General features: G+C 38.5%; 1 long non-coding RNA gene across 1 annotated transcript; it reads left to right on the top strand.

Moving 5' to 3' along the window:
- Nucleotides 1-438: 438 nt before the first annotated feature.
- LOC306668549 lies at nt 439-5,476 on the top strand. Its single transcript, XR_013765897.1, has 3 exons — nt 439-674; nt 1,695-1,767; nt 4,355-5,476. It is a non-coding gene; the product is annotated as an uncharacterized lncRNA (long non-coding RNA).
- The last annotated feature ends 21,699 nt before the right edge of the window (nt 5,477-27,175 follow it).

The raw sequence follows: 27,175 nt of genomic DNA, 5'->3' as shown, positions 1-27,175 counted from the left end.
ACTGCAATCTAGCTCATAGGTCTTTGGAAAGTGCCTGGCATATAGAAGGCACTCAATAAGTATTTATGAAGTAAAGGAATTTTGTTTGCTATATACTTTCATATTTTTGTATATGCCAATGCATTTCGTTGGAACAGGGCTCTCTCTGCTTCAACTGGGTACATCTTCTTTACTGAATGAATTAATTCAGATCTCCCTTCCACAAGACATTCATTCAGGACCTAGGTAACTTTTAAATGCCCTTACAGTGCCTTGAATTTCCCTCCATTACAGAGGCTACACAGATTCACTTGGGTTTTGTTAATAAGTACCAAAGTGACACCCGACCAAGCAAACTAGACACTCTTGGTTGGAGCCCTGCATATAACCCTTTAAAAAATCTTCCTGGTGGTTCTGCCAAAAAGAACCACTGAGCAAGGACTGGGGATATGGCTTAGTTGGTAAAGTGCTTGCCTTGTAAGCACAAGGCCCTGGGTTCAATCCCCAGCATGGCAAAAAAAAAAAAAAAAAAAAAAAAAAAAAAAAAAAAAAAAAAAAAAAAGAACCACTGAGCATATCATACTACATCTTCATCATAAATTACAGGTCTGTCTCTACCAGGAGACCAGTTCTTTAATTGCAAAGACTTATTCATTGGCCTGTCTTTTGGATATGGCACAGAACTGAGTATTTTGGTGAGTATTCATGAAATGTTTTAAATGAGTTGGTAGATGGGTGTTTGTTATAGGTTGAGGATGTGTCAATGCCAGGTGACTTTTCCCTCAGATAGGTGATAAGGGAATGCCTTAATGAAGGCCATGACCCAACAATCACACTAAGGGATTCTGTACTGAGTGAGAAAAATATGTAGTAATCTATTATTGACAAAATCTTGACAAAATTCAAGATACTTTGTTCTGTCTCAGACAATACAATAGAATTTCAGTCATATATAGAGTTTTCCAACAGTTTTGGTTAGAAGAGAGCAATTGGATTCAAGCCTATTACGAATGGGGACTGATATGTTTAAGAGTTTCACAAAAGACCAACATATGTCCGGAGAACAGTCATCGTGTATTCTTTTTAACCCTAAATGTCGATCCACAGAACAAGACAATATATGGAGGAAAAAAAGCACAGTTTCCCAAAAAAATCATTAGCCAAGAACCATCCTACTTTAATCAGTATGGACATTTGTACAAAATATGAATTGTTTAAATCATGGGGTGGTCCGCTGACTTGTAAAAAAAATTAGAGCTTTCCATATTTTAACATTTATAAACCTGTTAAACACACATGTGTGTGAATATATGTCTTTTCCCAAGGAGGACAGAATATAATATTCATCACTCTTATGGGTTCATTTTCCAAAACAGGGTCACTACTGCAGGGAGTTTGTGGCCCCTAATAAATTCTGTGGTAACGTCAACCTGGTGTGAAGCAGGAACATGCTTGGTCTGATTCAGACTAAGTAGACTTAGCATCCTCAGCACTGTCTCAGTTTAGTCACACAGTGACCCTGAGTCTTCCTGCCTCCCGCTATCTTAATGTTACAATTTTATCCCTCATTGCCATTCAGTTTAAATCTACCTAATTTGATTTAAAATTTCCCAAGTTTTTACCATCTCAACCCTCTTCTTTGGTATTTATTCCCTGATCACTTATTTAGGATCTTCAAGTTCACTTACTTTGGATTATGTTTCTAATACACACAGAATGTTTCAGGTCATGACTCCAAGAGGGCCTCTGGGAACAGTGGATTTCACCAGGCAGATGGAATAAGAGCTGGTGAATGAGAATGACATGAGTCCATCAAAGAAATTAGAGATTCTTCTAGAGAGCACACTGACAAGGATGGGCCGAACTCATGTGAGAGGACTTTCCTGGGGATGTACAGGTGGAAACTGGACTTCAGTGGGCTAAAGGGTGAATGGAAAGAGCAATGGTTTCAGTAAAATGGTCAACTCTAAAGGGAAAAAGAGAGGGGGATTCAAGGGATTAGGCTGCTTAAAATTTGGGTAGAAAAGCCTATATATGCTTTAAAAAGGAGGAATAAGGGAGAACATTTTAAAGGGAAAAGTATATAAATGGCACAATATCCCAATGTGAGACAAAGAAATCTATTTTTAAAAATTTTTATTCATTATTATTTTAATTATACAAATGTATGGAGTACAGTGTAGTAATTCAATGCATGTGTACAGTCTATAATGATCAAATCAGGGTAGTTAAATCAACTTTCTATTCAACATTATATTGCTTTCAAACTTCTCAAAACAGTATATTTACTCTTTTCTTTCTTAGTTTCTATTTCCTTCTTATCCCCTGACAATTTGGTCTTCGCTATCAACTTTGCACACCCCCTCACCTGAAAACGCGGAAGAGTATCCCCATCTTCTGCCACATCTGTCTCACGGTCTGCTTGCTTCCCAGATGCTGTAGCCACACCTGTTCTCCTGCTTGCTTTACCTCATCATTTCCTTCTTTGTTTTCCATTATCACTCTTTCTAACTTTGGCTCCTGCACACAGTAGATATTCACAACTGCGTGACTCCTGGTGCAGAGGCAAGAGGTACCACAAGTGCACTGAAGTACTATGGTGTATATCACATGCATGTTCAGAAATGCCTTTGTTTGAAGGCCCTATATATGCTTTATCTTCTAATCCAGATTCAGAAGCTATAGGTTTCTAGTGTAGAAATAATGAAAGGAGAATCTATCTCATAGTGATGGACACTTGTATTATCCACAGCCCAGTTGCGCTAGGGCAGTAGCATGGGTTGCTAAGAGTCCGAAGAAGACACCCAAAGATGGGCTTTAAGACATAGGTTTATTGAAAAAATGCTTATGAGGAAGGTCCAGTGGCAGCAGACTCAAGTAGCACTTCCATTTTTCATGGTGCCTTTGGTGCTTTGCAAGAATGGCCAGTGGTGACCAGTTGGACAAGCAACACCTCCACGTCTCATGATGCTTTGTTCAGTGTCAGCTTGCTGGATCAGCACTCACCTTTCACACAGAGCTCTGCTCCACACCAGGCACTGTGCTTTAACGCTTGGGGCAAGGGAGAGCTAGGGACGAGGGAGAGAGGGCATCAAGGGATTAGATTTGCAACAATGTGAAGAAAGGATTGGAAGCTGGCAAGAGTGAATCCAGAAAGCTCAATGAGCAGGCAAAGCATGATGCTGGTTTAAGACAAAATAGTACTGACGGTGTTAATAGTTTAGAGACAGAAACAAATCAATAAATGTTTGCTAGTTCATAAAACCAATAAGATTTGGCAGCACATTGGACATAGGAGTGAGGAAGAGGAAGATGTCAAGGAAAACCCCAAGATTTTACCTGCCTCCACACCCACTGGTCTTCAGTACTTTATAGGTACCAGCCTCCTGAGCCCCAAACACTACTTTCAGGTATGCCTTTTAGTCTGCCTGCAGTGATAGTGATACTCTCGCCTTTTTGTATCTGGCTAATTCCTATTTCTTCCACAATCTCAATTCATTTCCATATTAGTGTCTTCTACCTGATTTGATGTAAAGTTTTATATATATATACATATATATAGTTCAAAGTTACTTGGAGTCAGACAAACCTATGTTAAAATATGAGTTCTGGTCTTGCTAACTTTGTGATTGTGGTTGAATTATATATAACCACTTTAAGATTCAGTATCCTCATTTATAAAATGGAGATAATAAGAGTATGTTGTTTTCTCTTTACAAGTAGAAATAATAAGAGAGTTATTATGAGGATTAAATCAGAGGAGGCACACAAAGTGCTTTGCACAGTACCTCAGCATATGGTGAGCACTTCATGCTCAGTAAATGCTGGCCATTGTTGTTATAATGATAGTAATTGATAATAACAATTTATAAACTTTGGCTATTTAGCCCACACTGACTTCTCCTTTCTCTGAATTTCTATTGTTCCAGAGTCAGTTCTGCCCAGTTTGGCCTTCATTATTCTCTTACCATTCCATATATGCAGGTTTTACCTCCTCAATTCAATAGCAGGCTCCTACAGGGCTTCAAACACAAAGCCGACCTCATAGTAGGGATGCCATATGAACTTGCTGATTGGTTGATGAGTTTCGCCTCCAAGCTGCTAAAATGAAACCTAATAATATCACCAAGGGAAACAATTCAGATCAGAAGTGGACCCTTTCTGAATCCTTGGAAAGCTAATTAAGGGAGTGAGGTTTGTGCTATAGCACTAGACTCATTGCAAGAAGAGAACAATTAATGTTGGAATCAGAATGGAAGCCATCCTTATATCATATGTGCTGAATCTAGGCTCCAGAGCATTAGATGAGCTATTCTGCCTATAAATACAAGATCAACTTTTTTTTTTTTTTTTTCAAACATTTGTTTGCTTTCAGACTGGAACTTCCCTCTCTGAAGCTGCAGATTTATCTGCTGTCAACACCTGTGATATGAAACTCCTTCATCATTCTGATGATGATAATTAAAGATGTGACAAAGAAAACGGAGGATGAGCATGAGCATCCAGAAAGCAATGAAGAATAGAGATGAATGAAAATCACCTCCATCATTTATTCTTAGATTTAATTATACATGCTCCTGCAATTTGCCTTTTAGTGTCTATAATTTAACACATAGTAAACTTGGCTTTAAATGAATGAATGTAAGAGTAAATGACAACAATAGCAGAAAAGAAGGAAGCAAACTACTCAAAAGATTCCCTGAGAGCTTTGGAGGTTTATTTGTTTTTTGTTTTCCTTTTCAAGTAATGCTTGTTTTATCTCCTTTCCTAATTGCTACTATCACACCATCTACCCTTTCCTTCTTTCCTTTCTGCTCTGTGCTGCTAGACCTACTATTGTCTTCTTCAAGACTTCAAAAACTCACAGGATTTTCTTCTTTACCTTCCAAATTTATTACCACACCTCCAAGTTCCATGCTCTATTTTTCTTGTTTTGTTGTGGTATTGGGGATTGAACACAGTAGCACTCTACCAATGACCTACATTCCCAGAACCATCTCCACTTTTAAAAAAATTTTAATTTTTGACAGGGTTGCACTACATTGCCCAGGCTGGCCTTGAACTTGCCATCCCCCTGTCTCATCCTCCCAAGTCCCTGGGATTACAAGTATGTGCCACCATGCCTGGCTTCATGCTGCCTTAGTCAAGGTTATTCAGAGAAACAGAACCAGTAGATGTATCTATAGATACAGAGATAGATATTTAGATAGAGATGTATAAGAAGCAATTTATTATGAAAATTGGTTTACTTGATTACAGAGGCCAAGAATCTCCCAATATGTCTTTTGCAAGCTGAAGAACTGGAAATGAGAAAAAAGTCCAATTTTGCTGCCACTTAATAAAGCCAATGACTCCAGAGTGATGGGGGGGCGGGGGAAGCTCTATTCAGTGGCCAAAGAATGGTAAAATGAGAGATGAGAACTCTGCTCACAAATATCTTCAACTACCAGGCAGCTGAGAAGTCATAGATACAGGATAGGAATTTTGAGAGAGAGAGAGAGAGAGAGAGAGAGAGAGAGAGAGAGAGAGAGAGAGAGAGAGAGAGAGGGGTTACTAACAGGAAGGAATATTCATGTCTTCTCGCCACTTCTTTTTGTTCCTTTCATGGTCTAGTGTTTCTGGCCATGATTCTGGTAGGTCTCCTTAGCCTTGAAGGTGGGGAGAAAGACAAGACAAGTCCAGGTTAAGTTAACTCCATGTCATAATTCTGGACAAAGTATTTCTTAAACGATCACCATGTTTACATTCAAAGCTCAGTAAAGTCTGACTCAAAGGCTAAAGGCAGCAAAGGGAGCAGACGCAATATGAAGGGGAGTTGCCAAGCCTTTTCATCCCATTCCAGTCACCCATTGCCCATCTGCAGACCCAAGACAAGAGTCAGTGTCTTCAGCAAAAGTATCCTTCAAGTTCTTGGAAACTGTTATCATCAACCCACAGGACTAGCTTACCTACAGCAAGCTAGTGGGAGATTAATAATGCATCCCTCAGCTGTGTGATCTCCAAAATTAGTGATTTTTAAGTCAACAAAAAGAAATGAAGCTAGAGGGCTTATTTAGATTTTCCCTCCATACTGGAAAAAATCTAGCCAGTGGTGCCATTCAGCCTGAATCTGAAGCCCTATGAGCCAGGGGTGCCAATGATGTTACTCCCCGTCTGATGCCAAAGACCTGAGAACCAGTGGGCTGGGGAGGAGACCCTGGTGTAAGTCCTGGAGTCCAAAGGTCCAAAAACCAGGAGCTCAGATGTCGGAGGACTAGAGAAGCTGGATGTCCCAGCTCCACCAGGAGAGAGGGACAGTTTGCTCTTCCTCAACCTTTTTGTCTTATCTGGGCACTTCACAGATGGAATGATACCTGCCCATGTTGGCAAAGGTGGATCTTCTTTACTCCATTCACTGATTCAAATGCTAATCTCTTTCAGAAACACCCTCATAGACAGACCCAAAAATAGTTTTCCCATCTCCCCAAGAAATATCTAGCCCAATCAATTTGACACATAAAATTCACCATCTAATCTAACACCCTAATATTAAAGTGTGTAACAATCTGCAGGAACTTTTGTTGAACAATCACTTATTTAGCATTACAGAGTTTCTGAGACTGTGTTAAATACTTACACATTGTTAAACATTTACTGTGTCTGATCCCAAGCTGAATACTTCCAGGTCTGACCCATTTGATTCCCCAGGAGGACTATGAAGTAACTGCACTTACTGCATGAAGTTGTGACATCTACCATTTGACACTCCAGCTAAGTGTTAGATCCTACCAATGTCATTCCTAGCCTCCTGAATTTGACAGTTACCCCACTTGGGCTGCCATTAAATCCTTATCTAGTTTTTTTCTTAACATATTGGTGAGCCTGTGTTTTCGACTCCTCATCCTGCAGTCACTCCTGTTTTCACCTTACCCGCTCCCTGTGGGTGCATTACCTCATGGCTGGCTTCTCCAACACTGTTCTCAGCACTGTCCCACACTCACCACTCTTGGTAATTCTTGTATTCCAGCCCTTAATCATGCGTCACCAACCCTGTCTGCTTCTCTTTTCTAGCTCCGAGCGCTACTGAAAATCATTTATCAGCTGGGAAGACCTAAAGCCCTGTACAGAATTATATATACATTTGCTCATCTCTTGCCAACCTCAACTGGGCTCTGGCTGCTGCTTTGCAATTCATTTTCCTAGCTTTTATTGACTTCCTGGTATTTTCCTTGCCTATGGCCACAATGAGACTTGAAAGTCATGGGGTTTCAAGAAAAATATCTTTGGACTGGGAAAAGAAAGGACTTTGAATTCTCTATTTCTTTGATTTAAGATATAATTTGTTAATTACAAAAGTGTAGTAGAAGGGATGTGAATCATATTATTCAACACATAGGGAAGGTTTTGCATTTTACATAAGTTTTTGAACTGTTACAACTATGTACCACAGATGGGAAAAAAACACTGAGAATAAATCATGTCAATCATTTTGTTTCTTAATAATTGCATCATGTTATCAATTCTTGTGCTTATATGATACTTCCTCATCTATAATGTAAGATTTTTGATCATAGAACAAAATAAGTGGAATAAAAATGTTTCTGTTTGAACACTGATTTCAGCATATGCTGTCTGTCCTTTGACAAGTTACTTTCATTTCTTTTCTTTTTAAATAAGGCTATATAATGCAATAATGAAGGTATTTGACCTGTAAGGATAAGGCTGTTGTGAAAATTAAATGAGCTAATGCATGTAAAATACTCGCTATATTACCTGGAACATAGTAATCACAAAATAAAAATTACCTGTTAAAATGCCTTATTTTATTTTCATTAACAAGTTGACAGTGGTTCAATAAACACAACTCAGTTGAAATATAAATAATCCACCTTTTGCAAATCAATACTGCTTCATGCTCTTCAGGATGGATTTTTAATCTAAATTAGGACATTTTTGAGAGTCAAAGGGGATGCTTTAAGATTTTTGCTAGGACCACCATAGTACTCTGTGTTTTCTCACAGAGAAAATTCACTCTAGCATGTCATTTCCCAACAGTCCAATTTAATAGCTCTGTTCCCCTCCTTTTAAAATTGGTTTTAAATATATAAATGCTTAACAGCTGGTGAGAACATAACAGTTCTTATAATTTTATTATCCAGCATAAATTACAATGCCAAATTATTAATTCTAAAATCAGCAATTGCTAATTGCTATTTACTCATTGGTGTTCCTCTAGTGTGTAACTGCCTCTGCATGCTTATATATAAGTAAATGTTTTGCCCAAAGTATCTTGGGAATGGTATGGTGAGTTCCCTAGACAGGACAAGAAGGCTCAGATATCTGTCACAATTCATATGTGTTATTGTCTAGAAGTATCCATGCATGTATATTTAACATTTATATTCCTCCTGTACATTTTTTTTTCCTTTTTGGTTTTTACTTTTGGATTAAATGTCTCTTTGATAGTCAAGGCCAGATTCTAGAACAAAGGAACTCCCATGTACTTTCCAGTTAGGCAAAAACACACATTAGTCCCAGACCAAACAGGCCTTACTAGTTCTATCTTTCCCCCAACCCTCATCCTTTCTTTAAGCACAAAACATAATGAGGACTTAATAAACATTTGCTAATAGATACCACCAGGCTGGTATTGAAAAATAATTGTTATAACATTAAAAAATAAAATCAACTCATTCTGCTTTGTTTTCTGAAGATCCATTTTCATTCCTGTCACATTGAATAAATAGAGCAATGAATTCTGTGAGACTCCATATACAATTCTCCTAAAGGGATTTTCATTTATAATGCCAAAAGCAAAAGGAAAACAAATTAATTTTTTCCCTTTTAGGGCGACCTATTTCACAGTGTCAAAAGGCCACTGTATTTTAATTAGTAATTTATTAATTTTGGGAAAAAAATGCCCCCCCTCTTCCCACACCTTCATTCTGTCTTGACACCAACCCCACTACCATCCAAACAACAGAAACAAGAGAAAATAAAAAGCGGCCTTTTTCTCAGCCCCCAATTCTTAACCTCGTCATCACTGCAAAACCACTGGGAGAAATTTTCTTCCCCACAATCTGTGCTGCCCTAAGGGCTGGTAGAAAGCTTTCTATGGAGCAAAAGGGTTTGCAGACCCATTATAAGAAAATCAGAGATGGCTAACTTATGTTTTCCTATTAGCTTCTTGCAGAAATAGCTCCAGCTTTCGGCTGCCAGGGTTAAGTTTTGCCATTAAAAGCAAAATAGGGCTTTTGAGGCATTTTTGTTTGTAACAAAATATTTTTTCTGTGTCTGTGTAAATAAATCAACTGATCTGACTGAGGCCAAGTCACTGCTCTGGTTTGAATGTGTCCACCAACCTCATGAAACTCAGCACTTGAACACCTTGAGGTCGTAATGGTTTGTAAAGAACGGAGCATCAGGCCGATGATATTGATATCAACTCACAAATCCAGGAGAATTAACAACCCACAGAGCCACCCTAACTTTTTGTATTATACATACTACAAAAGCATCATTGTTACACTGTTGCCCATTGACATTTAGAAGTCCATCCTAAACCAACTGTAATACTCCCGTGTAGAACCTATTCTTTCAGACTCCAGTCAGACTTCATCTTATTAAGACCTTTTTTGGATTTCTCGCCCATGTAATGTATTTATTGTTTCTATCCCAAATAAAATCACCAGTGAGATTCCCCAATACTCTGACCTCCTGTCTGAACTTCTCTCCTAAGACTCAGTAAAATCCCATGTGAACCAAATAGCCAAAGAAGATACCTCACTGAAGTCTCGTTTGGTTTAACACCATTGCTCCTTTTGCATCACTTACTGTGAGAGATTTTTTCTTTTTGTTTCTTTTTTTCAAACCCTGAAAGAAAAAAATTACATTTCAAATTTTTAAAAGGCATCATACTTAATCTAGTGTGTGTTTTTAGAGGATAGATTTTGGTTTGAAGTTTCTCAAGGAAAAAAGGCTTTAGAGTTTCCAGGACACGTTCTACTTCATTATGAAATGCAAAGTTCACTAGACTAGACTTGGTCTGTTACACTTCCCCTCCTGGTTACATCTACAGCCCTCCCTCATGTCCTGTGGCCTCCTCAAATCCTGATTGTAACTCTAGCTACTCATGATTCCTTTCCACCATGTCAGGTAAAGTTTTGCAGTTCCCCACCCCCAGCCTATCTTTATATCTCTGTCCTACTCACACATTTGTCCATTTATCCATTCTGCAAATATTTGTTGAGCACCTACTATGTGCCCATCACTCTACTAGTTGCAGCAGTAAACAACAGGAGCATTTTTCTTTTCTAGAAGGATTGCATTTGATGTGGAAGACAGACAGTAAGCAAGTAAACAAATCAATTCCAAACTATGGAATGCTCTGAAGAAATTATTGAGCGGGTAAGAGGGAAAACATTGGAGAGAAGCCCACTTAAGGTGGTCAGGTAAACCTTTCTGAAATTCAAAGGCTGGAAAAGGGCCAGCAATGAAAAGTGAAGCTAGCCAGTTCTGAACTATTAATTTTAATGAGCAATTTTACTCTAAAAATATTTAAGAGTTTTGACTCAAGTCTTAAAAAGGTATTAGTTTGAGGTTTCTGATCTTGACTCTAATACTATATATTCTTGCAAAATTAACAATAATATCTAGTTCAGAAGTGACATAAGAATTAAAGAGATAAAATCAGGTTGGTAGCACATGTCTGTAATCCAAGTGGCTCAGGAGGCAGGAGAACATAAAGTTCAAAGCCAGCCTCAACAATTTAGTGAGGTCCTAAGCAATTTAGTGAGACCTGATCTCAAAACAAAAAAGAAGAGTCTGCAGAAGTGACTCAGTGCCAGGGTTCAATCTCTGAAAAAAAAAACAAAAACAAAACAAAAAAAAAAAACATTAGTGAGATCATGAATGGGTAACACATTTAACCAGTGAATGCCCACTGCATTACTTAGCTATTACTGCATAACAAACCATCCAAAACTCTTTGGCTGAAAACAACAACATACACCCACAGGTATACAGATCAGCTGGAGTTTGCCCTAGACTAGACTTTGTTGCACTTGAAGTCTGATCTTCTCCAACTATGTCATTCTGGAACTCAGCAGGAAAGAACTACAGCTTTTCTCAGGGGAGTACAGTGTGTTAATCAGCTTTTTTTTTTTTTTTTTTTTTTTTTTTGCTACTATTACACATACCTGAGGTAGTCAACTTATAAAGAGAAAAGGCTTATTTCAGCTAACAGTTTCAGAGGGTCCAGTCCACGATCAGTTGGCCTTATTGCTTTTAGACCTGTGGCAAGGCAGCATATCCTGGTGGGAGCATGTGGCAGAGCAAAATTCACTCCATGGCCAAGAAGCAAAAGAAATAAAGAGAAAGGGAGCAGGGTGCCATTATCCCTTTCTTGAGTATACCATTGATGCTCTAAAGACCTCCGACTGGGCTCATCTCCTTAAGTTTCCCCCTTCTCACATTAATAGTACCATTTTTGGTACTAATCCATCAACACATAGACCTGTGGGTGACATTTTAGTTCTAAATGACAGTATATGGCAATGACAGAAGTATGAGATCAAGGTAAATCATGCAATTATATCTTTTCTCCCTTCCTTCCTTCCTTCCTACCTTCCTTCCTTCCTTCCTTTCTTTCTTCCTTCCTTCCTTCCTTCCTTCCTTCCTTCCTTCCTCCCTCCCTCCCTCCCTCCCTCCCTCCCTCCCTCCTCTCTCTCTCTCACGCGCTCGCTTTCTTTCTTTCTTTCTTTCTTTCTTTCTTTCTTTCTTTCTTTCTTTCTTTCTTTCTTTCTTTCTTTCTTTCTTTCTTTCTTTCTTTCTTTCTTTCTTTCTTTCATGCCAGGGGTTGAACCCAACAGTTCTTTACCATTGAGTCACATCCCCCACCCTTTTCATCTTTTATTTTGAGACAGGTCTCATTAAGTTGCCAAGGGTCTTGCTAAGTTTCTGAGGCTGACCTTGAACTTGGGATCCTCTTGCCTCAGCCTCCCAATGCAATTATATTTCCAGTCTCTTAATGTTCTCGACAAAGCAAGGCATACAGCTGAGCCTAGTCAGGTGGCAGGGAATTATATTTAGCCTACCATATATCCCACACAACTCATATCCTAAGCCCAGCACGTAAAGATTTTTAACAACAGTTGAATCTACCACAATTACTGCAGTTGATAATAACCTAACATGTTAGCTTACTCAGAAGTGTTTACATTTTCTTGAAACTGTTGTTAACACATAAACAGAATAAATGGGATCTATAGCAAATAACTGCTACATAGTAAGAGATAGTTTCTTCATATTCAGTAACTGGTGATCATACTTCCCTAATCTTCTTGTTTTGTACATTTAGAAATTAGTACTTTATTGGGTTTCTACCAGAAGTTCATACTTGTATTTTCCTTTTAAAATCGTTATTATAGAACCACTTTGGTTGCAAATCATTACACCGATTGATCCTAGTATAAGTCTAGCCATTCTTCAGAAGAGATTTATGTATGTGTAGACCAACAGAAGCAGGGGATGGGCATAACATAATAGATTTAGCATCTTTATGGAACAAACAGAAGCTGAATGATCAGGCAGATCAAGCAAAAGCCTCATTCTGGGTAACTTCAAGTCACCACTCAGACTCATTTTACAGAAGAGGAAGAAAAAAAGTAGAGAGGCACAGAGGTAATAACCATTAGGAGCTGGGAGACTCCCATCTCCATGGTGGGTGAGGGTACTAATTCCTGATGAAATCAATCTAGCCCAATTACCTTATATTGGCTCCATGATGTTTCAGGGAGAAAGGCATTCTGCATGCCAAATCCAAGCAGGAGAGCTGCCTTCGGTGGCTCACTTCACAGGCTCACCAGAGCTTCAGAATCACAGAGGAGTTGAAAGGGTGTCTGGAGATGGAATAATTACCCCTCACACACTGTTCTTGCTTTTAAAAAAGAGCCAATAGGACCTAAAGTGAACGAAATTGCCCAAGATTGTATTTGAGTTTTCATTTACTGGCCTTTGCAGAACAGTTTATTCCGGGGATGGAAATTAACTTGATTTTATAAGGTACTAAGCTGGAATCTTTTTATGTTTGATCTCAGTAAAGATACTGTTAATTTTCATTATTTCTCAACCATTAGAGTATGAGAAAAATCAGTGTCATGCTGTTTAAATTCTAATTATGCTCAAGGAAATAACTTGCCTACTTAAAAATCTGTGTCTCCATATCTCCCTCACACCCTCTTCCCCTCTAGCTCTGTTCCGGAGGTGTCTTAAGAATACAAAGCAACAGTTCTTTATGCTGAGAGACAAAGACAAAACCAAAAGGACATCTTTGGAATATGTGAGGCTTTTACAACTATTTTCTGAGACTACTAATTTATAGTTTCTGTTTTGTTGTGTTAACCTGGAAACTACACCTGATAAGGTTAAGGACATTTAATGAGAGCAATCGTGTGTGTGTGTGTATGTGTGTGTGTGTGTTTGGGAAAGTATGTGGGTGTGTGGAGTTGGAGACCCCAAAGGTAAAGCTGTAGAAATTAGCTATCACCAAATGAAGGAGAGGTTAGTGAGCCATCCCAAGGAGCTAGCTTGTCGTCTCTCCTCAGGACACGATGAAACCCCTGTGTAAGAAGTCTGAGAAATTCCTCAAAGCCTACTGGAATGGCTATGTAAAAGGAAGCACTATGAATTAAACTAAGATGTTTGTTTTGACCTTAAAATGATGTTACACGGGATCAAAGGGATTTGTAAGGAAATCTGGGGAGAGAGACCCTGTGTTTTAGTCAGCTTTTTTGTTGCTGTGACTAAATGATCTGACCAGCACAATTATAGAGAAGAAGTTTATTTGAGGGCTCATGGTTTCGGAGGTCTTCGTCCTTAGAAGGCTGGCTCCATTCCTCAGGGCTCTAGGTGAGGCTGAACATCATGGCAGGAGAGGGTGGCGGGAGAAAGCAGCTCACATCACGGTGATCAGGAAGCAGAGAGAGAGAGACTCCCCTTGCTAGATATAAATATATATTTATATCCCAAAGCCACACCCTGATTCCTACTTCCTCCAGCCATACCCTACCACTGCAGTTACCACTCAGTTAATCCCTATCAGAGGATTAACTAACTAATTGGATTAAGACTCTCACAACCCAATCATTTCTCCTTCAAACCTTCTGGCATTGTCTCACATGTGAGTTTTTTGGGGACACCACATTTAAACCATAGCACCCTGTATAGAAGGGCTGAGCATAATAACCCATGATCAAGGCATCATCCTTGCCCTGTTGAGATTGTTAGACATTGTACCCAGATAATGTCTCAAAACCACTTTTCACACTTGTTGGGAGTATCGAATGAAACAATGTACTAACATAAAAAAAGGTTTTGCAATCTGCCACAAACCATCTATCAATAAATCCTGTGAGCTCTACCTCCAAACTACGTCTGGAATCTGACCACTTCTCCCTCCTCCACGCCCTCAGGTGGGTCCAAGCCACCTTCCACTCTGACTGGATTTCTGTACTTGCCTAAGATCTCCCTGCTTCCCTCCTTGCCCCCACCTCCAACTCCCTTTAGTCTCTTTCCTTCAGAGCAACTGAAGAATTTTTAAACATGTCAGTCAAATCATGTCACTTCATCAAACACTCTCATTGCTTTCCATTTTCTCTCAGAATAAAAGCAAAACTCTTTAAACTGGTCTGAAGATCCCCAGTGTTCTGTTCATCCCCCAACCCCCACTTCTCTGAACTCATCTCCTTGCTGTTCACCAAGGAGTCCACCTAGGTTCCTGCTTCAGGAACTCTGCACTTGCTTTTTGCCTCCCACAAATATCTCACTGCTCCCTCCCTCTGTTCCCTCTCCACTGTACACCTTAAGGGTAAAACTCCAACAGCTCACTCTCTGTGAAGTCCAGGAATTCTTTTACATAATTACCCAAGGGTCTATTACGATGCTAACTTAGAGCTGTCTTTCCAGTCTTCTGTCTTTTCACATCTTCTTAATGAGAAAGCAACTTTGTTAGGAAGTCCTGGATTACACTATTCAAGGGGAGGAGGGAAGGGTCTCAGAGGCCCAAGGGGTGTCTCCATTGATGGTGGGTGGATGGCACCTTTAGAGTCTGTGTAAGGAGTTTAGTTTCACTGGTGTCGAATAGTTACCTAAGAGATAATCACTCCCTTGAACTATCACTTGCAAGTTCTGGTTTTATTCGCAAGAATATTATTGAAGCATCTTTCCAATGTTAGCTGAAATTTAGATACCCGTGGACTACTCTTCTTCCTTCTTAAAAACCAGTCTTAGAAATAAAGTTACTTTATGATAATAACACCATATAATGAAATGATAATCATAATCCATATCATCAATAAAGAGTATTGAGCACCTGCCATGTACCAAGCACATTGTTACTTCCACTCTCACACAGATGGATGTTGGGTAGCACTGAAGTAAAGCTCTGAACAGTTAAGGAGCTTGCTGAGCTCCACATATATATGATCTAAACTCAAGTTACTTATCTAGATCCTAAGCCTCTAACAATTAACATATCTTGCCTTTTCATTTGCTATCTTTATAAGTCTCCTTTAATTATTTGTTAAATTATTAAAGTCCTTACAATACCTCTAACTATTTTTCTTATAATTTCCACTAATTATACTTGCTTTAATATGTGTGCAATGAGGCATCATTTTCAAACACACGAAAATCAAACATGTTCTTTTAATTCATTCAAAGGAATTAGAATGATAAAAATTGGTACAATAAGAATATTTCTTTTTATCCTTTCTAAATTGTGTTTACTTTTTTCTTATTTCTTATGATTAAAATTTTCACACTTAAATATTTGCCTTGATACACATAATTAAATTCAGAATAATTCAAGCTTAAATGGCTAAATCTTGCAATGCTAAATTTAATGCATTAACTATAGAGATAGACTAAGATGGCATATAATTTTTGAATATCACTACTCTGAAATCTATTCTCTGCTGCTTGAGCCCACTATGATAATTCGATGGATTTAAAAGAAAAAGCTCTCTGAGTTGAGAAGACACAGCAGAAAATTGATGAGCACGAATCTGGCATTTTGTCACTCAAGTGAATATGATAATGATGGTATCATTAGGCAAAATAATAATGTGACAATTTCATAAAATGAAAGAACACTTCATTGCCAGAGAATTTAAATGTTGAGCACCTGGATTCTCAGATGTTTACCAGTTTCAGCCACATAAAACAGTCTCCTAACCTGTGCTCTCTGGATAACTTTGAAAGGTATTGGCTAGTTATGTGGCGGAGACTCAAAGATATAATCACTGCCGGTAATGTGAGAATAATATTCCTTTGTCCATTCATTAAAATCAGTATGTATTTAATCAATTAGTATGTTATAAGTTGAATTACCTCATTAGGGCAGAGAGTGGAATTTAGTTGTGACGTTTAGCCTCAAACGCTCCTTAAGTATTCCTTTGGAAAGGAGAATTTCATTTCTTAGCCATATCATTTAGTTCAGATGAAAACAACTGAAAGAGAGAGAGAAACAGAGAGAGATTGAGAGAGAGAGAGAGAGAGAGGTGCATATCTGTGCATGTGTGTGTGTGTGTGTGTTTTAGGGTGAGGGTGTCTTTTTGTGGGAATAGTTTTTTTTTTTTTTCTCCATTTAGAAACAATCTCAACTTCCTCCTATCAACCCATGATTACTGGTTTACAGAAGCGCTAGGTTTTGTATGGAAGCCAAGTTCCTGAGTGGCTAGTGTTTATTTACTCACACATTGAGATTCATAGATGACTTGGCAGTAACAGGTAAGTAATTACTAAGCTTCCTCCTTCATTATATTTCTAAGGATGGTGTCCTGCCTTTTCTCAAGTTAAGCACAAGATAATAACTGAGAAATCTTGTCTTATTGAGAAAATATCTTTGTTTAACTGGTAGTGAGTAGTTTGGGTTCCATTCTTCAAAACAATCACATGGTAACACACCTGCTTACTGACAGGAAACAGCCAATAGCTCCAACTTCCACATGCCCTTTGCAGAATAACCTTCTCACCCAGAGAATTCCAAATTCTGGTTCTCTAAGTTGCCTTGGTCATGCAGCAGTGGTTCAATTTTGTCTGTACTTTGATATCCCTTGAAGAGTCTTGAAAACGATGATTTTTTGGTCCCCTCCTCCAAAGATTCTAAATTAATTGATCTGGGATAGAGCCCAGGATTGAGCATATTTTAAAGCTTCCCAGGGGATTGTGATGTAGAGCCAAAGTTGAACTCTTCTGGTCAAGAGGCTTATAAACCAGTCAGTCAATAAGTATTCAATGTTTGGATCACCTTCTGGCCATTGGTTGTTATTTTCAACATGTGTACTGACTTCACTGACATATATGTTCATTTTTAATTCTTAGCGCACAGCAAAGAACTATCTGTGAATGTTGATTTGTTGAAGAGTACTGCCGTAGGGCAAAGTAGTTGATTTTTGTTTACGTTAAAAAAAAATCAATCTAAGCTTATCTGAAAGACATTTAGAAAGAATACCCAAGTTTTCTTTCTTGTGACCAAAGCTCTGGGCAGGGAATACCAGGTTTGGGCCATCTTCCTGGGACTTGCTGGACACCTGGATTTATGCTAGAAAATGCCTAGTATGTACAATGGAGTAAAAGGTTATTTTTAGAGGTAATAGAAAAGAATTTTGTTTGTTGCATTTGTTTGCCTGATATCAGATAGAATAGTTTTAATGCATAAAAGTGAAAAATTGTGCTAAGTGGTTCAGTTAGTGTTTGTATTCCTCATATAGTTAGAAAAGGAGCAAAAAAAAAAAAATGATTTGTCTGTTTCAGACTCCTTACCATTCTATAGGTGGGTCTTGACTGTAACATTCAAAGGAATATAAAGACAAACAGTATATGTGACTTCTAAGAGGACTCAGGGAATGTCTATCTAGATGCAAAGAGTTTCTGACATTTTTAAAAAACCAGGCTTCATCTGTAGGTATTGATATAAGAAATAAAAATTATATTTGAATAACAATTGTTAAATTTGCCAGAATATTCAGAAACCTTGGCATCCGATGTTCATAGTTGTGTAGGTCAAAGAAAATTGTTATCATTATCTCAATATCTGGAATTTTTTCCTGATTTGAAAAAAAACTCATAGAAACTGGAACTCAACGTATGACTATGTTTTGCTTAACTAAATGGTATCTCATATCTGTTTTCCAGATTTTCTCAAGCTTGAGATTGTATCATTCAAATGTTTGAGCACAGGACAAGTTCAACCCAAAACTGAATTTTTAAATTAGATTCATGGATAAATATCCCTATTGGCTTTCTGAGTTTTTCTGGAAAAGTTCAGTAAGGATGTACTTCAACCTGACCTGCCTCAGTGGTCAGGGTCAGAGGTGAGTAATAAGAATGAAAGAAGGAAGGGCACTCTGGGACACTGGGAAGCAAGGGAATTGGGTTTCTCCCCAGTTTGCTGGAGACCAGTTTTAAGCATGTAACACTTAAGTCAGGCAATCAATCAGTCTTCATTCAAATGTTACTGAGATTAGAAAGGTCCACGTCTTTATATGAAGTCTACCTCTGCTATCGTATTTAGGACCTTTAGATTCATGTTATTGTGACTTACGTCACAGTAGACTATTAACCAACATAATATCGTACTCTTTCCTCTAATATCTGAGTGAATGTTCTTCCTCCAGGTGATCTTGCCTCTGTCCCTTCTCTCCAATTCCACTGCTGCTGCCTTAGTAGAAGCGTCCACACTGCTTCCCAGGCCGCTGACAGAGCTGCCTTACTGTTGTTCTGCTCCTGCTGCTTACCTGCACACCCCCCACACCTGTTTTCCACACAGTAGTCAAGAGACCTTTGCTCTCCAATTATATGGCTCCTCTTAATTGCCCTCACTCCTTTTTCTTAGAATAATACCTCAGTTCTTCATCACAGGCCTACCTTCCTCACCATCCTGACTTGTACTCTGCTTTCTCCCGTCTCAGCCATGTAAGTCTTCTTTCAGCGACTCATACCTGCCAAGCTTGCCATCATCCAGGAGTCTTGGAGCTTGCCTTCCCTCGCACCTGGCATTTATTAATTGATTGACTGATTGATTGTCCATGTATTCATCTGCCATGATATTTTATATATATATATATATATATATATATATATATATACATCACTGTACAACTGCTTATCCCCAAACCTAGTAGTTTAATAACACAAATTTTAATATTTCATATTTGGGCAGGAAGTGGGTCAGAAATTTGACAATGACCTAATCAAGTGGTTCTGTCTTGGAGTCTCCCATGAGGCTGTGGCTGAGTTGTCAGCCCGGTGTCTGAAAGCTTGACTGGTACTGAAAGACCTGCTTCCAAGATGGAGCACTCACGTGGCTGCTGGCTAGAGGCTTCAGTTTCTTGCTGACTTTTGGCAGGAGGCCTATTTCCTCACTAGAAGAACTTCTCAGAATTGCTGCATGTCCACACAACATAGCAGCTGTCTCCCCTGGAGTGAAATCAAGGAACAGATTTCTGCTAAAAATCTGAATGGGCTTGAAAGCTTCAAAGCCTTCAAAGAGGATTGAAGCCCTGCCCACACCTTGATTTGGGTCTTGTGGGACTCTAAGCAGAGAATTGACTGAGCCATGCTGAGCCCAGACGTCTGACCCACAAAAACTGTGAGATAATAAATTTGTGTTGTTTTAAGATGCTGTCTGTGGTTATTTGTTACAGGAATAATAATAATGATAATGCTAAACTTATATAGGACTTTCCATGTATTCACTCACTGAATCTCAAACACAATGAGTTGTGTGTTATTGTTAGTTCTGTTTCATAAATTAGAAAACTGAAGCATGAATAAATTAATTAATTTATTAATTAATTATTTTATTATAATTAATTATAATTAATTAATTAATTAATTTAACCAGGGTTATCAAGTGAACTAACATAGTTAAACTACTTATAGATGATGGAACTATAACTTTGAACCTATCAGTTAGGCTCCAATATCTTGCTCTTAATATGTACTTCTTAACACGTGTATCATGAAAGAGGTCAGAGGGTCAGAAAAGAACTCTTGTTTTCCTCTCACCTTTCCTCCTCTATCTCTTCCTCATTCCATTCTTTACTTCTAAACATTAGAACTTAAAATAAATCCAGAGAATGACCTAGTGCTCTATGCTTAGGTCATCTCAGTTAGGAAAGGCAGAGTGCTCAGTGTTTCCTTTTTTTTCCCTTTTTTCTTCTTACATAAGTTTTAGATAATTTTGAGACAGAAAGATGTTTCTTTAAACCCCAACATTAGCAGGTTTATCAAAGATAGAAAATCAGAAGTTAGTTCAATATCTGTATTTCTGAAGCTTGGAGACTGTAGAATTTTTGGTATTGTTTTTCTTTCCTTAAAAAATTAACCACTAAATAGAGTGGTTGGAGAGACAATGGAAAAAATGTTCCATCCAAGCTAATCCTGCATTTAATTTGGATATGACTTTTAATCCCAGAGTTCTCAGAATGCAGTTTTAAAATTACTTGCCTGGGTAAGAGGCCTTGCTCAAAGTCTAGATTTTATTCTCATTGCCACCTCCAAGTTACTAGTAATGTTGGGTAATGTTTTTAGGTTACTTTCTTCAATTTTTTAAAGGCAGACTCACCCTACATACATAGAGGAAGCAAAGATCAGTTGTTAGAATGTTACATTCATAGTGGACAAAATTTAAAACATAGATGCAAAGGAGTATGATTCCACGATTTTGTGGGAGGACCCGTATTTGGCCAAGACTATAGCCATGTGGCATGTTCTTTGCCCATCCATCACAATCCAAAGTCCTCTGTCCATGCTCTCTTGGCTAACTTCCCAAATCCCCAGCAACTAGCCCCCAAAGGGCTGCACCTGCCAGATGGCAAGTCAAGGCTCAGGATGCACTTGCCTTGTCTTCAAAAGAACGAAGTATGGCGTTGTAGAACATGGATGGCACGTACAAGTGAGCTACGCAGATTCAGGGGCTGCACAGACTTGGTAAAGAAAAATTGAACTAGAACACAGGTTTTTAGTAATCTCTACCTTATAAACCCATGTGGAAAATCCTTAACATTAAACAGTTATTGAGAAGGTAGAATAATACTAGGTACCTAAGGGCTAAAGGAGGGCACCACCTGCCAACTTGCACCTTGAACTTACAGATTTACTATACGGTATTTTTTAGCCAGACGTGGTAGCACATCCCTGTAAATCCAGACTCTGGAGACTGAGCAGGAGGATCGCAAGTTTGAGGCCAGTCTCAGCAATTTAGTGAGATCATGTCTCAAAATAAAAAAGGATTGAGAATACAACTCAGTGTTAAAGTGCTACTGGTTCATTCATTCTTTCTCTTTTTTTCTTTTTAATTTTTCCTAAAAGTAGATTCTTTAAAAAAAAAAAAAAAAAATTTATTTATTTTTATGTGGTGCTGAGGATTGAACCCAGTGCCTCACACATGCTAGGCAAGTACTCTACCACTGAGCCACAACCCAGCCCCTATTTATTTACCTAAATAAATAATAAATAGTTAGCAGTGCTTTGGAGTCATATTTTCCAAATCTGTTTCTTTACCTTTTCCAGCTTCTAGAAGCATTCCATCCTTTGTATTTGGTCCCATTCCTTCATCTGGAAGCTCTCAACAGCATTCTCCTCCTTCACACATAGCGCCACTGGGACCTTTTCTGCCTTACTCTTCCACATTTAAGACTCTTTGCATTGACAGTGGACGACCTTCCTGGATAATCCAGAATAAACTGTCTACTTTAAAGGACTAGCATCTGATTAGCAACCTTAATTCCACCTGCAACCTTAATTTCCCTTTGCCTTGCAACCTTTACATATTCACAATTGATAGGGATTAGAATGGTGATGTCTTTGGGGCAGGGAAGGTAGTGCATTACTCTGCTGACTACAGGTGCTGAATTTTTAACCAAAGTAGTCCATAAAAAACACAGTTGAGATATTATCAAAATAATAACAAAACAATTACCAAAGTAATACTATCTACCTCAGGATTGTCTTGAAAACTGAATGAGAGCATTCACTAAAAAAATCTTTCAAGTAAAATGCATATAATACACTTAAATTTAAGTGCATGTAATGAGTCCACAAAATGGAAACAAAGCTCTGGAGTCCATACTGGATTCTTGGCCAAGATTTTAGACTTGTGAGGATGCCTGCTCTTGTGGCTGGGCTCCAGGATAAAACCCTGCTGCAAATACAACCCTTGCTTTATCACCAGTTCAAGGTGTGTTCCTGCTGTTATCACACTCTTGGAAGGAGGATACCAGGGTGGGATCGCAGAGAATTTTTCCTCTGAAAGGTCTCTCGGGAGTCCACACCCAGCGCCTGTACTGTCCCCTACTGACTTAGCAGCAAGGTGTCCTATACATTATACAACAGCCACACCTCAGAAGCCAGGTATCACCAGTCCAAGGTAAAACTTCTCCTCGCTTGTTCCTGGGGTGGAAGTTCCCATCCAGTACACAGCAGCACACACGCGAGAAGAGTGCCACAATATCATTCAACCTTCAACCCCAATGCGCTCTCCATACAGGATTGATTTCTACGTGAACTAAGATCTATGACTAAAAATCCTAGCTATATTGCAAGATCAGATAGCCATATTAGTGTCCCGCCCTGAGCCCCATTTCAGTAACCATAGTGGTTTTCCAGGGGGCCCTCTGGGACATTCCAGTTCTTTTGGATGGAAACTCTGCTCTTACCCTGTGCCAACTCTCCTTTTCTAAGCTGGTAGTCTCTTATAGCAGGTGTTCTAGGAAACAAAAATGATTTGATTCCAAGAATCTCACTTTAATGGTTCAGGGATTTCATTATTCCCAAAGAAGCATTGCACCCCCTATCTTTGGGACCCTGGAGCATAAATGATGCTGGTTATTTCAGTTCTAAATGTGAACGAGGGAGGAGCTGTGCCGATGTGTCTGACCAATCTCCTGTCACCACCTCAGGTGTACACAGCATTTTAGGTCCATTTTCATATCTTCAGTTACACAAAGAATAGAACATAAAGGAAAGATGTTACAAGTTACTTATTCAATAGTCAGTGAGGGAAATTTTTATTACTGTTTTTGAAGACAAGTCATTTTGAAAGTCTTCCGTTTAAGTCCATATTCTAAGTCTCCATTAAAAAATAACTACAAATGAGTCAAGCATATAGTGAGGATATGAGATTTCCATGCATGTTTCTGCCTCCAAAGCTCTGCTGCGTGGCTTGGTATTAAGGAAGCAGGTCTGCCTTCACCTGGCACCTTGTCTTACAATGTAAAGTGGCTAACATCTTCACTCTAAAAGCTTCTTTCTGCATAAAATCAACAAATTACAAACCTACCATATGATTACCTAGGGCAGATATATGTATGAATTTATGTTCATACATATGTATTATATATCTAGTGAATGTTAGGAAAATAAGAAACACTTTTAACAGACACTTCCTGCTCACCTCTACCTCCTCTGGGGTGGCTAAATGAATGCATTACAGTTTATTTCATGAGCCCAAGATATACTTTAATATCCTTAGACACATTTCTGGGGCATATCCAAAAGGTAAGGTCATATTCGGATTCATGCCCTGTTTACCTCTAGCAGCAGGTAACCTACCAAACTTAAAATTGACTTTCTCCCCTAGACTCTAACTTCGACATTTCTGTTCCCACTGTTAACTGTTACATAGAATTAGGTGTGAGACTCATTTTTTTTTTTCAGCATCCTCCTGTAAAATATTGTGCTATAGCTTCTGAAGAAGTGGTCTAAATCCCTCATCACTGCTCAAATGCCAGAAATGAAATTCTATACCTAAGGGAAATTACTGTGAGGAGCAAGTACATTCTGTTCTACAGTCACTCTGGAGAAGGCTCAAAGTTTCAGGAGCCATGACAGAGGAAGGAAGGAAGGAAGGCAACTTCCACATCTCAGACAGCAAGGGGAAGAAGTGAGGCATGGGAAGAGGTGAAAAGCCAAAGGACTCTTTATGAGGCCAGTTACTCTAAGTCCCAAGGGTGGAATATGAGGGAATTATAGTTAATATTCTCATTACAAGATTGTGGTACTCAGAGGGCTTAATTTGGTCTTTTGAGCTTAGGAAAAAAGAAACTTCTATAATTAGTATAAAAGGAGCAAATAGAAATGATTTTAAATTTCTGGTATAAATGATAGGACTTGAAAAAATTAAAAATTTTAAAAAATTATAAGGACTCACTTTGAAAATATGACTGGTTAATTTTTGTCATACGGTCTTTCTGCTCTCTAAGCCCATGTATCAATTAAAAGAGTAAGGTCCCCCCCTCCCCAAAGTTGTGCTTTAGCAAAGGGGTAGAGGTCAGTTTCTTTTAAACTTCTTTTTCCTTCCTTTCCCAACAGACTATTAAATCATGCGATTTAAATAGCTTGGGAATTGCTTTTAAGAACCTAATATCTGTGTACGTCTCTTTTCTCTTACCTGAAAAACGCTTCAGTGCGCAGAACATCAGTAAACAATTTGAAATGTAATCTCCTTCTACTTCCCTTGCACTCCAGTGAATAGAATCAGACCTGTCACACACCAGGCTGGATAGTACCTTCCAGGCCACTTTTCTAAGAGATTAAAAACAAAACAAAACAAAACAAAACAAAAAACAACCTAGAATTTTACATAAGGTCAAGCCCACTTGATTTAAAGAGATCTGCTCTGGGTGCTCTAGGCAAGATGGTATACCTTTGTTCTGTGGTACCCAATTCCTCATCCAGTCCCCCTTACTTCTATGGAATTCTGGGCTTCAGTTTACCCTTTAGCAAAATAAACCAGTGAGATTTAATGATCTCTAAATAATCTTTTGGCTCAAGCACTTGAAGATTCTGTGGTGCTCAAGACTTTTTCTTAATCTCTGCCCACTCCCCAACACAAGGCACATAAGGAATCTTGCTTCTGTATGGTATCATTGATCAGGGTGTTTTGTGATGCTAAACTAATGAACACTGCTAGCAGCACCAAACAGTCTGAAATAATCGAGTTAGGCATTTTATCAGCAAGTAAGAGAGCAATTTGAAAAAATCTTCTGAAAAGAAGTCCATTTATCTATCAACCCACGATTCATAAGCAGTGAGCAGCAGAGAAAAAAACCTCCACATTTATGAGCTGAAAAAGGAGTGCCAAGGAAACACATGATTTAGAATGAAAGTTAGATAGTAAAAGAGAAGGGACAAGCAGAGGAATTTTGTAGATAAAGAGCAAGATTTGGATGCACAGGAAAAAGCAAATCAAAACTGCTCATGCTTATGTAATAAAAAGAGTTGGATCCATGTTGACATTTCTCAATAAGATGATGTGCCCCAGGATGAAGGGCATAACCGTATTTCACATACTTTCATTGATTTGGAGGATAAAAGATAAGATTTCTAAAGATCTTTTAATTATGAGGTAAGGAAGTCCAGAGAGGAAGTAGTAACTAAAAGGTGTTGACAGGATTAATTAAAGTTTGACATAAAGTCTGGGGAGGGAAGTTTATCATCATAAATGATAAGCTCACAACTCAGTCATTGAAATTCTACATATTACAAGCTATCTGCCTTTTCAATTAACATATTTACATTTGCAACATAAAACTTTGAAATAGCGAAACACAATTTTATTAGATAAACGTCATTAAGAGTAACAAGTAGGTGGGGCATGGTTATGGGTGATCCCAGAGGCTGGAGAGACTGAAGCAGGAGGATGTTGAGTTCAAAGCCAGCCTCAACAACAGCAAGGTGTTAAGCAACTCAGTGAGGCCCTGTCTCAAAATACAAAATAGGGCTGGGGATGTGGCTCAGTAGTTGATTGCCCCTGAGTTCCATCCCTGGTACCATAAAAAAAAAAAAAAAAAAAAAAAAAAAAAAAAGAGTGACGAGTAGTAGAAATGAGAAATCATTCACAAATCTAATAGGTATTTGCAACCACAAAAAGTGTTGCAAGTGTGCTTCCTCTTGAGAAATCAGAAACCTTCTCTAATAAAAACAAAGTCACTTATTTTAGAGATGTGATCAGATTTTCTACAAGGCAACTTTGTTTTTCTATTTCCTTTTTATGTACTAATATTTCAAAATCTTATCATCTTCCTAAGGTTGAAATTAGCTTCTCAACGCAGGCTTCTGGGAAAAATGTAATTTATTCTTCAAGACTGTTCAGACACAACTTCCCCTGTAACATTTCTTCTCTGAACACTCCACAGAAGACCCCAGAAAGAGATTAATCCTACCTGTTAACATCTGTCATTGTTTGTCATCTCACCCATTCAGTTAGGAGCAACCTGAGCCAAGAAAGATGTTTTGCTCATTTCTGAACTTATCTTGCTTGGCATGGTATGCAGTCAGAGTTAATGTTCCACAAATAACAAAAAACAAGGGCACATGCTTTGATTTGGATATAGTTTGATTGTGTCCCCCAAAGATTGGTGTCCCCAGTGTGGCAATGTAGAGGTGATAGAACCCATAGAAGGTGGGGCTTAGTGGGATGTTTTTAGGCTATGCCCTCAGAGGATTGAGGATCCTGTCTCTCTCTGGCTCTTTCCTTACACACTCACTCCATGACATCTTGAGGTTCTTCCCCGAGCTGAACTCATCTAGGCACCTTGTCATGGAACCTTGAGAACTGTAAGCTAAACAAACCTCTTTTCTTTAGAACGTTCATCAGCCTCAGTTATTTTCATAAGAGAAAGTGGACTAATACAGCATATTTGCTATTTTGCCATTTTAATGAATTCTAAGACTTTGGGACAGCAAAAGTGCTGGAAGAATTTATCTTTGCAAGAAAACCACTTGTGACAGGACAAACATCACCCATGATGCATTTTCAACTGCCCCCACCCACACTATTCACCTTCTGGACTCTGATAAAACATTTTACAGAAGCATCTATGCATTTGTGTGAGTAAAGTCCACAGACTCCATTTGATCACTTATTTTCAAATCAAATAGTCTAGGAAGTAAACCCAGGGCCTCCTACTATTATGAACTTATTTAAAATTCTGAAACTCAGATGAAAGAATAAAAAATGATTGGGCAATTCCATAAATCCATGATTTGTTCAAAATCCTTTTGCCTCCATTTCCTTATCTGCAAAATGAAAATAACACCTAGAGAGTTGGCTACTAGGAGAATTAAATGAGAGAATCAAATATGCACTATATTGCCTGTCATACAGAAGCTGCTTTGTGAATGACAGCTGTCAATACTGTTGCAAAGTACA

This window comes from Sciurus vulgaris (genome assembly GCF_902686455.1).
Source record: "Sciurus vulgaris genome assembly, chromosome: 8".
NCBI classification, from domain to species: Eukaryota; Metazoa; Chordata; class Mammalia; order Rodentia; family Sciuridae; genus Sciurus; species Sciurus vulgaris.
Note: the sequence above shows the minus strand (reverse complement) of the source record. Positions and strands in the feature narration are given on the sequence as shown.